This window comes from Typopeltis vanoorti, chromosome 16 (genome assembly GCF_054136105.1).
Source record: "Typopeltis vanoorti isolate ZY-2024b chromosome 16, IOZ_Tvanoo_1.0, whole genome shotgun sequence".
NCBI lineage: Eukaryota > Metazoa > Arthropoda > Arachnida > Uropygi > Thelyphonidae > Typopeltis > Typopeltis vanoorti.
In genome coordinates, this window is record NC_143564.1 from 88,053,743 (window position 1) to 88,067,744 (window position 14,002).

Consider the following 14,002-nt stretch of genomic DNA (forward strand, 5'->3'; position numbering starts at 1 on the left):
GCAATCAACACACACTCAATCTATCTTTATAGAGAACATTCTACACTTTTTGTCCTATCAATGAACTTCTGCAATCCATGCACACTCAATCTATCTTCATAGGGAACGTTCCGCAGACCACTTGCCATCTTGGTCACTCACCTCTGAATCTTCTCCATAGCTTCCTCATCCCCAAGAAACCCAGGAGACTACACTTGAGCATAGTAATCTAGATGTGGATGTATCAAGGCCTTATAAAGAAGAATAACAACTTCCTTATCTCTACTTGTTAATGTGTTCTTCGATAGCCAAGTAATCTTATGGACTACCTTAGCAATATGTCCTCTAAACTGTAACGCGCTCTCTCTCTCTCTCTCTCTCTACTACCACCACTAAATCTCTAGCTTAATCCATTTTCTGGAGTACAGTGTCATCGATGTGATATACAGCTTGTAATCTGTTTATCCCAAAATACATAACTTTACATTTTTCCACATTAAACTGACACCCGTTATCTGCTGCCCATACTGACAGTTTATTTAAGTCATCCTGCAAGCTTTCCACATCTTAATTCAGTATTACTCTACCTAATTTTGCATCATCAGCAAACAACTCAATATTTCCTTTATGATTTATGTACAAATTAAATAGTAATGTTCACAGAACTGAACCTTGCGGGACACCATAGTCACCTGTTTTCGCCTTGATTCTGCCTCTCCACGTACAACTTTTTGATATCTGTCCAGCAGCTGCCATCGTATCCACTTAACCAGTGTCATATCCATACCCATTTGTTCTAATTTGCATAACAGAGTTCCATGTAGTATCTGTCAAATATCTTTGCAAAATCCAGCAGAATCACTGTGTAGCCATTTACTTGATCCAACTCTGCTGTTGGATCAAGTAAATGACCGATCCTTCATAACGCCATGTTGCCCCTAATACAGTATCATATTTTTATCCACCCATTCTTAAATTTTCTTTTTGACAAATTTTTCCAGTACTTGAACCACCATATCTGAGATACTGATTGGTCTATAATTTGCTACTGCAGTCTTAGAACCTCCCTTATGCAAAGGAATTATTTTGTCCTCTTTCCATTCACTTGAAACTCTACCAGAGCTGAGAATGAAATTAAAGAAACTAGTCAGAGGCATTGCCAGTTCCCTTCCACATTCTCACAAAATACAAGCTGATATCCCATCTAATCCCATAGTTGTACATTGAGATTTTGCAATATCCTAAGAAACTCCAATTCAACCAACTATGTTCCCACATTAGTGTCTGTCACATATGAAAAAGCAATAACCTCACTAGAATAATATACCTTTGCAGAGTGGTTATTTAGTAACTCAACTATTTTATCTGTTTCTGTCATCTGCTGACCATCATCATCACTCATTAAGATTAATCTTCCATAGTCATTCTTACTCACCACATATGAAAGAACTCATTGGGATTTCCTCTGGCTTGCTTGGCGAGATTCATCTTGTAATTTGATTTTGTCTTCCTTGCCATGCTGGCCGCCTTTCTCCTTATACACCCTCCACAGAATTTTCTTCTTCTGCAGTTCATTCTTCATGATATTACTCTCCATCTAACTCCTACTTGATTAAGCCTCCTCACCTTAGGTATACAATTTAATGTTGCTTCCTCTAGATGACTCTTAACTATCTCCCATGTAATAGTAACATCCTTACCCTGCAGTGTTTTATGCTATGGCACAGATTTAACTTTCTTCCTAAGCTTGTCATAATCACCTATCTTGTAGTTTCATATATTTCATATATCCCTTCTTGACAGAATATTCCTGATGTCGTACAATCTCCCAAGTCAAGACTGAATGCTCACGTTCGCCAATCGGAGGCAATGTGGTCACCTTGGTTATGGATGGCTCTTCCGATCCTATGACCAGGTGTAATACTCTCACACCCCTAGTCCACACCATCACATGTTCAAGTATTATCTTTCAGTAGGTGTATAAATTCCATTTCCATCCTGCTACGTGATGTTTCTTCCTTCCAGTCTATATCTCCACAGTTGAAGTTCCCCATAATAATCACTCGAATTGTACTCACTGTACTAATTTGCTGATGCATGTCTTCCAGATCATCCGTGGAACTCTCTGGCATATAGCAACAACCAACCATGCATTTTGTCTTACTGGCCTTAATTTCACACCAGACTGCTTCAAATGAACAGCCATCCTCCCATCTATCTCATATTCTTTTTGGCTGCAATTCATACACTATCATCAGCAGTACCCCTTCCTCAATCCTATCTTCCCTGAAAATACTAAACCTTCACATTCTATCCCTGTAACTACATCATCTGCTGTTAGCCAAGTCTCACTAATGCCTATAACGTTTGGCAAGGTTACACTAACCAATGCCAAAAACTCCTCCTTCATGTTCCTGATACTTCTGGCATTAGTATATAGAAACTGCAGCACCCCTTTAGGATCCCACCCACCTCCACTTCCAGAATTGACTACCCCATTCAATATCTTTGTTGAGAGTCTAGATTCTGCACTTGGTCATTCTCACACTCATTCACCTCATGGATGCCTTCACACAAACTTACCTGCTTCATTCCTAATTGCTAAAGTTTTCCTGAATTTGCACTTCGGCATGCTTGATGAACAAAGCTCTCTCTACATGCCTAACACCAAACCTATTTAGATGCAGTCCATCAGCATTGTACAAATGCTCTTTCTGTCAAATATAGATCACGGATCCACAAATTCTACATCATTCTTTTTTGCACGACCTACGTATAGACTTGCTAACTAGCAATGCCCTCCTCGGTTCACCTCTATCATATGACCTTCACCTTCTCGCTCTTCATTTTTGTCTCTTCTAACAACTCTTTACACCCTCCCTCATAGAACACTTCTCACCTCTCAAATCATTTGTGCCAACCAATACAATCATTTTCTTCGACTTACGTTTCTGCATCCAGATGGTGTAACTAATATCATAAATTTTTGCACCAGGGAAACATGATTTTGTTACTTAAGTATAAAGAGCTAATAAGCTTCATTTTGGCAATGAAAACATTACTTAAATTAAGGGGATATTAAATCCCACATAGTTTTAAAACCGAATAAGAAACTCTGATTCCAATCTTTGAGTTTCTTATTTGGTTTTAAAACTATGTGGGATTTAATATCCCCTTAATTTAAGTAATGATTTTGTTATACTTTTATTAAGTACCCCCCCCCCCAATCATTGAGTCTCCTTACATATTTTCTGTGGATTTTAAGAATTATGAAGGTATCATGGACTCAGAAGAAAACAAATACAAAGTTCTACAAATGATGGGAGAAAAAAGAAGTCTTCTTAAAACTACCAAAAGAAGAAAGGCCAAATATTTCGGACATTTGCTAAGATATAACAGCCTACAATAAGTAGCCTGGAAGGAATGAGGAATGCAAAGAATTACTTGGAGGAGCAATCTTAAGAATTCGACATATCTGACATATGAGGAATGTGCAAGGGTAGCACAAGAAAGAAGCTGGGGGAGAGACATGATAGTCAACCTCCTGGACAAAGATGACACATGATGATGATATATGATATGTTATTGTGAATATTTATTTCAATATTGAGAGAAAGAAAGATCTTATTAATTATAATACAGTGCATGAGTTACATAACTTCTACTCGCTGAATCTGAAGATAAAAGTTTAAGTGAAAATAACTGAATACTCAGATGGTAGGAAAGGGGGGGGGGGGGGTCCATACCTGAAATCCCAGCTGAATTACACCTGCAGAAGTTGGTGAGACAGCAATCGCATGTAATTAGCAAATCTTATAGATCTATGGATGTTCAGTTGTTCTTAATAAAATATAATTACTAAAGCATTTTTATGTTTTTTTTTGGGGGGGGGGGGCAGAACAATGGGAGGCATTTTTATATTAATGTACTGAGTATCCCCTAAGATTATTTTTTAATATGGCTACAGAATTATGTAAACACAAAGTACGCCTCTTAAAAATTAAGATAACTTTCCACTGGAATAACCAGAATTGAAGTCAAAATGATGATACAGTATAAGAATTACCTGAAAGAACATATTTACACAGGAAGGTGACATAAATATCTTAAAATTAAATGTTTCATTATCATCATAATTTCATGATGTGTATTCTAGAGTTGCATACAGAATTCTATAATAAAGCTACACAGTTAAGTTTGCATTATTACTAGCTTCCTATGAGTAATTTTCTTCCAAATTAACTTGTTATTTTTCAAGTTTCTATTGTCATGTGTTATGTTTTGGTCTTCTACTGCATGGCTAACTTTATCAATTCATTCCTTTCAGAGTTTCTGAAAGGAATGAATTGATGGAATGAAAAAAAATTACGTGTAACTGAAATAAAAATAAATAATTTGCTTACTATATGAATTATGATTTACACCAAGGTTTTTCCATCTCAAACTAGCATTATCAGAAGCACTTCACTGATCAGAAGATATTCACTGAGTGAAGAAAATGACCTTGGGAGCAAGGACAGTCATCTGCATTGAGGGCAAAATTTGCACTCTCTATGGTGATTTTCTGTGATTATTCAACAAGAATCAAAGCAACATCTACTATGGAAATTTGAAGAGATGTGTGAAAATTTGTGTAACATAGCACAACATTTTTGTTGTAATTTAACATGCTCTATAAAAACTTGAGCCACTCTGTGATGTTAATTGGGATTTGTGTAGTATCCTGTCTTTCTTCCAAATGATGAAATGGTCTTTATCCAAGGCATGTTGTGCTAGTCTGTTTTTAGGTTGCTTGTACTGAATATACTTTTCAACTTTTTTTCTGATCTGGGGAGGGGGTAGTCTGTTCTGTCTGTCCAAAATACCAGGTCTTACACATTGCCAGGGAATGACTGCAGGTACAGTAAAACCCGGAAGTTACGCGGTAGGTGGGACCAACAAAAAGCATGTAAGTCGAATTCGCGTAACTCATGGTATAATTTTGCATGTAATTTATATATACAAACATACAATTGGGACCAAAGGTTTACCAAAACACCTATATTTTTTAAGAAATCTAATCATAATTGTAGTTTTTCATAAATAACAAAAAGAAAGTTATTTCGATGTCAATGGTTTCATAAAGTCTAATAGATTCGTCTAACGGCATAATGTCCTTTTCTTGTCATGCAAAATTTCTTCATAGCAAGCTAATGATTTTTTTATTCCTTGCTTTTTGCCTACAGTTCATTCCTCTTCAGAATCTATGTCCTCCAAAATCTGTAAACCTTTCTTTTATGATTGTTCTTACTGTAGATTCCTGTAGATTGAATTTGTGAGCTAGCAAAGAAGTTCTTTGCTAGCTCACAAATTTTCATTCCGCCTTCAAAATCCTTAATAATGTTGAGTTTTGTTTCCAAAGTCAATGTTTTTCTTTTCTTGCTAGCTGTAGAAGAATCGGACTTGCTTCTTTTGGATGACATTATTATTTTTTATGTGATAAAATTTTTATCAAGAACATAACATTAAACAATCGCAAGGTTTGTAGACTATAAAAATCGTGTATGAATGGAGACCACGTGAAACACGTCAGTGCTTGTTCACAGCATGTGCGACACTGGCCGTACCAGCGTTGTGGTATCGCAAATGAATGCCCTAGCGGCACAATCAACAAGCTTCCCGCGCACTGTTTACACAATCTTTGGTGTAAGCAGTGCACGGGAAGCTGCAAGAATCACAAGAATAGCGAAAATGTTACTATTCCACATCCTTCATGGTGCGTAATCATCACACCAACAAATTTTTCTTTTCACAAAAACAATTCTGTTCACCCCAATGACTAGGAATTTGCACGTATTCATTACGAGCTGTCAGCAGTGCACCCTGTGTTTTATAGAACTCTCATTTGCACAAATTTGCAAATGATGCATGTGGTATAGCGCCCTCCATCAGTGAAAATTTGAAGTAAAATTTTTCTCCCCACCAAAAAAAATTCGCCTCCTTGTGATTCACTTTCATGCAAACTGCACTCTAATATACCAATTTTTGTAATTTTTATGAATTATTGAAAAACTGTAAATTATTACAGCTTCAATCTAGGAACTTATGGGACACCCTGTATATATATTTCATATATACTCAATTGTTTAAGAGATACTTGTGCCATAGTTGTAGAACTATATTATATGTATACAAAAGGAAATAAATTAATAAATTTTATTTGCAAATTTTTCAACCTAAAATTTACATGTCATAATCATCAGTGGCAGGAAAGCTAGTAATTCAAGCTAGAACATCAACAATTCATCATTTAAAAACAGTACAAGTCACATGAAGATATAAAAGAGCAATGTGATATGTGAGCTGTACTCATAAATATGTATTAAAAAACTATTTATGTTTGATAAGGATGAGACTCTCCCAAATTTTTGATAAAGAGAGGCAGTCATTCCAATTCGGGTTTAGAATGATGAAGCAAGGCCTCCTTAAATATCAAACCTGAAGTATCAACAATGGAGTAAGCATGTTCTAGACCAGAAGATTCTGTAGTCAGTATCAGTTCCATGTTGCACAAGACCAGATTTCTCAGATCTTTTTTTTATTTATTTTTATTTTTTTCATTAATGATGTAAGATTGGTGTTCTCATAATCTTTTCTCCATAGAGCATCAGGTTTGCCAAAAATAGGAAACATGGTAAAGAACTGGATAAAATAGTAAGGTGGATACCTCCTGTGAGTGAAAACTACAACAGATTTATTGGAGCAGTCATATCAACAGCGAAGAAATATATTCCAAGGGGTTTCCGAAAGGAATACATACCTGGCTGGAATAAAGACTGTGAAGAGCTATACCAAGTCTACTTAGAATCTGGCGACTGTGACATAGCTGACGAATTACTCCAGAAGCTTGATAATGAGCATAGAGAAAAATTGAATAAAAACTACAGAGGACTTGGATTTTAAATAATCAAGTAGAAAAGCATGGAGCCTATTAAAGTAGTTAGGTGGAAGTAACCCAATCACTCATAAAGATCCTTTGGTGATTCCAGATCAAATTGCCTGTCGAATAACCTCCCTGTCTAGAGCCCATCGAGATCATCAACACACACGGGAAGTTAAACGAACACTCAGAAACTTACGACAAAGTGCAGATGGCAGTTTGCAATTTTCAAGAGAATTTACCACAGACGAAATAACTGAGGCCTTAAAGGGGGTGAAAACAGGTAAAGCATCAGGCTTTGATGGTGTTCACCTGGAATTCTTGGTAAACTGTGGAAAAAATGCTCATCGATGGCTAACAAGATTCTTTTCTCACATTTTAAGGATGGGAAACCTTCCAACAGCTTTTAAGAGAACCAAAATAATAGTCATATTAAAACCCAACAAGCCTCAAGATCAAGCAGAGAGCTATGACTCAATTGCACTCCTCAGTTGCTGTTATAAGCTCCTCAAGAGACTGTTAGATCCTCAATGGATGAATTTTAAGAAATTATTCATTCAGAATCTAACATAAAAATCCTGGCTAACTTAGATAATACCTGCTCACCAGCAGAAAGTTCTGATGCATTGTATAGGAAATTGTGTAATAGTATATGAATTGTATCAGAAATATTTGTAGTCGAAAACTAAACTGGAGAATTATCAGATATTATTATTTTTGTAAAAACAAAATAGTTTTTACAAAATAGTCATATTAAGCTGTCTGAACTTCGTAAATCGCCAGAGAGCAAAGAGCATCAGTGCAAAGGTCGCGTCTGAAATGCACATGTCGGCTGTAACGCCACAGGGTACTGCATATGTGGAAGATGACGCAAGCGCGCTTCCCTAGAAGACAGCACCTAATGGCAGTAAGGAAATTGAGGATCATCTTGAGGGCATAAAAATTAAGGGTCGTGTGAAAAAGAAGAGAGAGAATATAAGGCAATACGTGCCATATTGTGAAGCTTTTTGTTCCTGACTTCACCTCAAGGATTCCTGACCAGTGGACGGAAAAAAGGACAAGCCAGGGTCCCATGATGTTGGACAGTGGGCAGTCTTTCTGAGTAGGCTGAACAAGATCCCACGACAAGCCATTCACGAATCATTGGCCTAAGGAGAAAATGTGCCAGTTGCTGGATGTCCCATTCGATAAGGAGCGGAGATAACCCTCAGTCGAGGCAGTAATAAGTTCGCGCCTGGAAAAATGTAGAAGGGACAACGTAGCCATAAGCCAGGCGCCGAGACAACCGATCGAAGGATGACCCGAACAACACGTGGCAGTTAACAGACCTTCGGAAAGAACTGGGTAATGTAAAGACCTTTACTATATGTTTTGAAAGAGACAGAAATTAATGTTAGATTAAGTTATGTGACAATCCATAGAGGACACTGATAAGAATTCGTGATTTGAGACTGCATAATTCTGTTGAACAAAGAAATGTCAGGAATGAATCTATATAGTTGCATGTGACTGAAATTATATGCGTAATTTTATTTAGTGAATGACCTTTATCAGTAACAAGTTGTATAAAATGACTTGAAGAGTAGCATGCATAAGAGAATTGATTTAGAGTAATATCATCATTTAGTTCTATTGTTTTGTATGATTAGTATTGTGATCTGAGTGCATTTTGATTAATTTAGAATTGTGTAACTAGCTTAGCGTGAGATATTAAACTAATAAGAGATTTGGAAGTTTTAGTAATTTAATCCAATTTTAGTTGTAATTGTCATTAGTTCCAATAAACATGTTTTGTTGCATATACCTGACTCATGCCTGAATTCGAGATTTCAAATTACCACTTATAAAAATTAGAATCATAGCGGGAGGGATTTTGATGAATGTGTTTAAGTAATAGATCATTGGCCATGATTGCAATTAGTACCGATATCTATTTAGAGTGTGTTAGAGCGAATGCCAACTAATCTAGGAATATTCCCTGAACCTGAATAAACTCATGTTATACTGGTTGGCACAGCAAAAAAATATAACTTTGCCAGTGTCCAAAAAGGAATCATTCCTAGGTAGAGTCGAGTTAGGCACACATAAAGAAGTATATAAAAGAGAAGATTGTATGACTAAAAATATATAGGTAATTTAATAGGTATAAAAGAAATAAAGACATATCAATAAGATAAGGACATAGAAATAAAATATAACAAGACTCCTCCTTAACAGAATTGGGCCAAAAATATATGAAGTTATTCCTGTTGAGCAAGCAGCCTTTAGGACTCAACGTAGTTGTACGGACCAAGTAGTAAGCCTTACTATCCATATCGAAGCAGATTTCCAGAGATGAATGAAAACCTCTGTTGCGTTTGTTGACCTTACTACTGCATACGACATGGTATGGAAAGAGGGGATGCTATACAAGCTGATAAAAGTCATACCATGCCAATCCATCATAAGACTTATTGGTAACATGCTTTCTGACAGGTTCTTCCATGTGGTACTGGGAAACAAAATGAGCAAACTAAGAAAGCTGAACAATGGGCTCCCACAGGGTTCAGTATTAGCACCAATCTTGTTCAACTTATATATATCTGATCTACCAACAACTAGGTCAAAAAAATTTGCTTATGGCATAGCCCTTGCCATCCAACACAAGAGCATTGAAATAACTGAAGATATTCTCACAAATGACCTTAGAACCATTGGGGAATACTTTCATAAATGGAGACTAACACCAAACCTCAATAATACCGAGGTTAGCTCTTTTCATCTAAACACCAAATTGGCAAATAGGAAACTTCAAGTCAGCTTTAACAACACGATGCTGCAGCACCAAGAATATGTGTGTTTCTTTTAATTATTAACTCACCACAGGTTTTGTTATTAAAAAAAAAAAAAAAAAAAAAAAAACCACCAAGATTTCCCTAAATATCCGTGTGTTACCCTGGATAGAACACTATCTTTGAAAAGACATCTGGAAAATCTCTCTTTAAAGATCAGAACCCATAATAACATCGTACAAAAACTGTGTGGTTCTACATGGGGTTTATCTGCTATTACACTGCGATACTCCACGTTGGCCTTAGTTTACTCTGCGGCAGAATATTGTTCACCAGTATGGCTAAATCCTCATATCAAGAAAATCGACACGCAAATAAATACAGCGATATGGACAATAACAGGTTGTGTCAAATCCACTCCCCTCTACTGGCTTCCAAATTTGAGCAATATTGCACCGGCGAACCTGCCCAGACAAAATGCTCTGGTAAAAGAATACAAAAAAATAAACAGCAATCCCCTGTTGCCGATACATGAAGATTTCCCATACATATAAATATGAATCGCCTTAAATCCCGATGGCCTCCACTAAGACTGGCTGAAGAACTAGTAAATAGCAATTTCAATGTTAATTCGAAATGGCTAGAAACTTGGAAAGAAAAATCGCCACCACACTAAAACAATTATATCCTTCCCAAACAAAATCCAAAAGGGATTGAGCTTCCATGTCATCTATGGAAAAGCCTAAATAGGATACGCACAGGACATGGTATCTGCACAGACAGCTTACACAAGTGGAAAAGATCACCTACACTCTAGTACGACTGTGGGGCCATAAACCAAACCATCTGGCACATTTGGAGGACTGCAGGATAAGAGCCTATCCTGGTTACCTGAGAGACTTTTTTGAGGCAGATCCTTCATCTCTTGATTGGCTATCTGAACTTGATTTAAAATTTTAGACTTCATTTAATTTAATTAATTAATTTATTTTTTAAATCTGATATTTGTATATGTGCATTACTTGTATCATTTTTATTGTCTGCACAAATATGTATTTATATATTCTGATATCATGTGTCTTTATTATGCAATACGCTAAATAAATAATGATAATCTCAGGGAACTTGGTACATACCAGCAGAGAAAAAGATGGAAACCAGGAGAAGGGTTGGCTGAACAGAATAAATGTAGGTACTAGGTTATATTTCATGAGGATTCTCGAAACTGGTTCAGAGATGTCAGAAATATATGGAAGGAACTCTTAATACTGTTTCGAGGTTGTTGAAGAGAGGTTTATAAGAATTGCAGACATGTTGTACAGTCTGTTTTGAGAAGCCATTCAATTGCACATTGGATATTTAGGAGGTTCTTGTTTGAGATCTTGTAAGTTGGAGCTGTATACAGTATGAGTACAATGCAGTATATTTTTTACAGTTCCAAGTTTTTTGGGAAAGATGGTGGGTAGATCGCAGTTGTATGTAGCAACCAGTAAAGGTAGGTTTGCAATGGACAGAGATAGTTAGTTCACCTAAAGGAGAGCAGAAGAGCAAAATATCTATGAATTACAGTTTACTCTCATTTTCTGTTTCTGTTGTAAAATTTATTTGGAGTTCTAAATTAGTCTCATACATTATCAGCCTTTCTCACAAAACTAATTACTTAGTTTTTGTGAGAAAGGCTAGTAATGTATTGTCTTTGCTATGGGGCCAAATGACAGAAATGCTAGTAACATACTACACCCAAAAAGAAGGCTGAGAAAAGGAATTTTTCAAAGTATTCTAGATAAATATTTGCAACAATGGGAGGGAGAGAGAGAGAGAGAGAGTAAGCTCCCATGGAAGTCCCCTCAGTTTGCTTGTAAAGTTTGTTTTGATAGATAAAATAATCAGAGTGGATTACAAAGTCCAATAATTTGACTATATCTGGGGGAAAGGTTTATGCAAGTAGATAGAAAAAATATTCATTGGCTTAAGTGGTCAATTTCTCATTTTCTTGATAAGTGAATATAGCACATATTAGGAGATGAATTTTTTTTTTATTCAGAGGCATCTATGAAAATGGTGGCTTTCCTTTTGTTGACTTTGGTGATGGTGAGATGGCTGTCATCTTAGTAATTGTGAGGCTTTCAATTCTGCTAATGAAATGTTAGAAGGAAAAGTTTGGCATTAAGTAGTACAGGAGAGACTTTTAAATGAAGTTTGTTGGCACCATCACTGGAGAGATTGGATATATTATGTTCAATATTGTGGAGGAAATCTAAATATGGCCTATATTTATTTATTTTTTTTAATTATAGCAATTTATATCCTTTTGATAGAACAAGAATTTTAGCCTGAGTTAGTGGACAGCCTGAGATGTTTACTACCCATTTTTCATCTAATCAGAATTAAGGAGATCTTTACTTAGAGCCACAAGGTTGCTAAATTTGTGATCCAGCTGTCATTTGTGTTTGTTGAATGAATGATGGAGGGAGTATTTGGAAATAGATAAAGTTATATTCAGTATTTGAAGGTCTAAAATGGAGATAATCACCTCCTGTAGCTCCATAATGAGATGAATATTAATAGTAAAATCATGTTTGGCCACTCAAAGTTGATTATGCACTAGAGATAGGCTTGCTGAGACAAATATAATGAGCACCATTAAAAGAAACTCAAATCTACTGGTGCTCAAAGACAAATTGCCATATGCCTCTATGGCTAGATAAATCATTATTTTCCTCACATTTTGTTGCTACTTGTTTCAAAGGTTGGTTCTTGTTTTAAAACTCCTTTTTTAAAAGATGAGTATATTTGAGTATTCTTCTGCTTGACTTTCCTTTTTAAAACTTTTCTATATAGTAATGTAGAAATAGGAAGTGATCACTGTTTAGTTACGAGAAGGATAAAAATGAATTTCTATATCATATTCATTTTTATCCTGCTCAAAAATAAACAGTGATCACTTCCTGTTTCACATCTCCTGCATTACTGTCATGTCTTAAACTAGTTTGGAAATATCACCATCAACATTAACACAGTAATGACTTGTCTATATAGTGAACATAAATGATCCGACTTAGTATTCAAAACTTTCACTCATACATTAGCATGCCTGTATATGTTGACAATATCCACTAATAGGATGCCTTTCTATATCTCTGCATCCTTCTGTGAAAAAACCAGAAATATATGAAATCTAGCTCGGGCACTTTGTTTCCAGATCAAACTGAAAACACAACCTTTCATAACTGGTGACAATTCATCATACAACACATTCAAAATGAACTGCTTTTTGACAAGCAGGTAAACCAGACATGATAAAAATCAGAAAGGGATATATTTCAGAAGTACGGCAAATTGTCTTGACTTTTTCATAAAAGTGTTTCACAATATAAAGAATTCTAGAAGAAAATAAGTAATTATTGAGCTAATGTCTCACTAGATTTTTAATCAGCATCTTCATAGCACAAATTTCAACTGTGGTAAAATAAACATCCACAATTATGCTTTTGCAGAAAAATTTAGATCATAACTGAAATGAAAGAAATACACTCTCAAGGCACCCTCTAGGGACCTGATAAAAATGAAGTTAATTCAAGAAGAGTTAAATGTGGTCATAGAATGACTGTCTTCCAGATTGTTGGAACATTAATGCAGTCATACTTGTTGAAGTCAAGAGAATATTTCATAGCTGATGCTGATTCCAGAAATACACAGTGTGCCCATTAAGTAATGAGACAACAATTAATATGTCAAAACAAGGAACTATTATTTGGAATTATGAATTACATGGATTCAAAATAATCTCCCTCCAAATCCACACAATGTTTACATCTGTTGTACAGGTGTTCGAATAGGTGCACGGTGGAAGTCCTGAACAGGGAGATCCTTCAGTGTCTGGGGGTCACACTGCATTGGATGTCCAATGCAGTGTGAAGTACTCCCGTTTCAAGGCACACTTCATCTGTGGGAGCCAATCTGGCAAATGGGGGGGGGGGGGGGGGGGAGAAGCCAGAAACTGCTTAGGTGGTGCATATTGCACGGGGGATTTTCATGCAACAGGAACCAATTTTTGTAGAACAGTTCTTTCCTGACACATAACATACAGGTTTTTTTTTTTTGAAATTTGACTTTCTTCTGCCAGGGAGATGTTCCACAATGACATTCCATGCTCTGCCATTTCATTTCCAGATCAAACTGAAAGCACCAACTTTCATTACCGGCAACAATTCTTTGCAACACATCACAATCTTCATCAAGATTGTGATGTGTTTTTCAAGTTTTGAAAAACCTTGCAAATCTCTTCCTAAGATTTATCTGGCCATTTCCTTACTGACACCAAGCTGTACAG

At 36.1% G+C, this 14,002-nt stretch overlaps 1 protein-coding gene across 2 annotated transcripts in view; it reads right to left on the minus strand.

Moving 5' to 3' along the window:
- Positions 1 to 14,002, minus strand: part of IntS3 (integrator complex subunit 3) — a 598,644-nt gene that overhangs the window by 122,448 nt on the left and 462,194 nt on the right. The gene's annotated exons all lie outside the window — the stretch shown is intronic.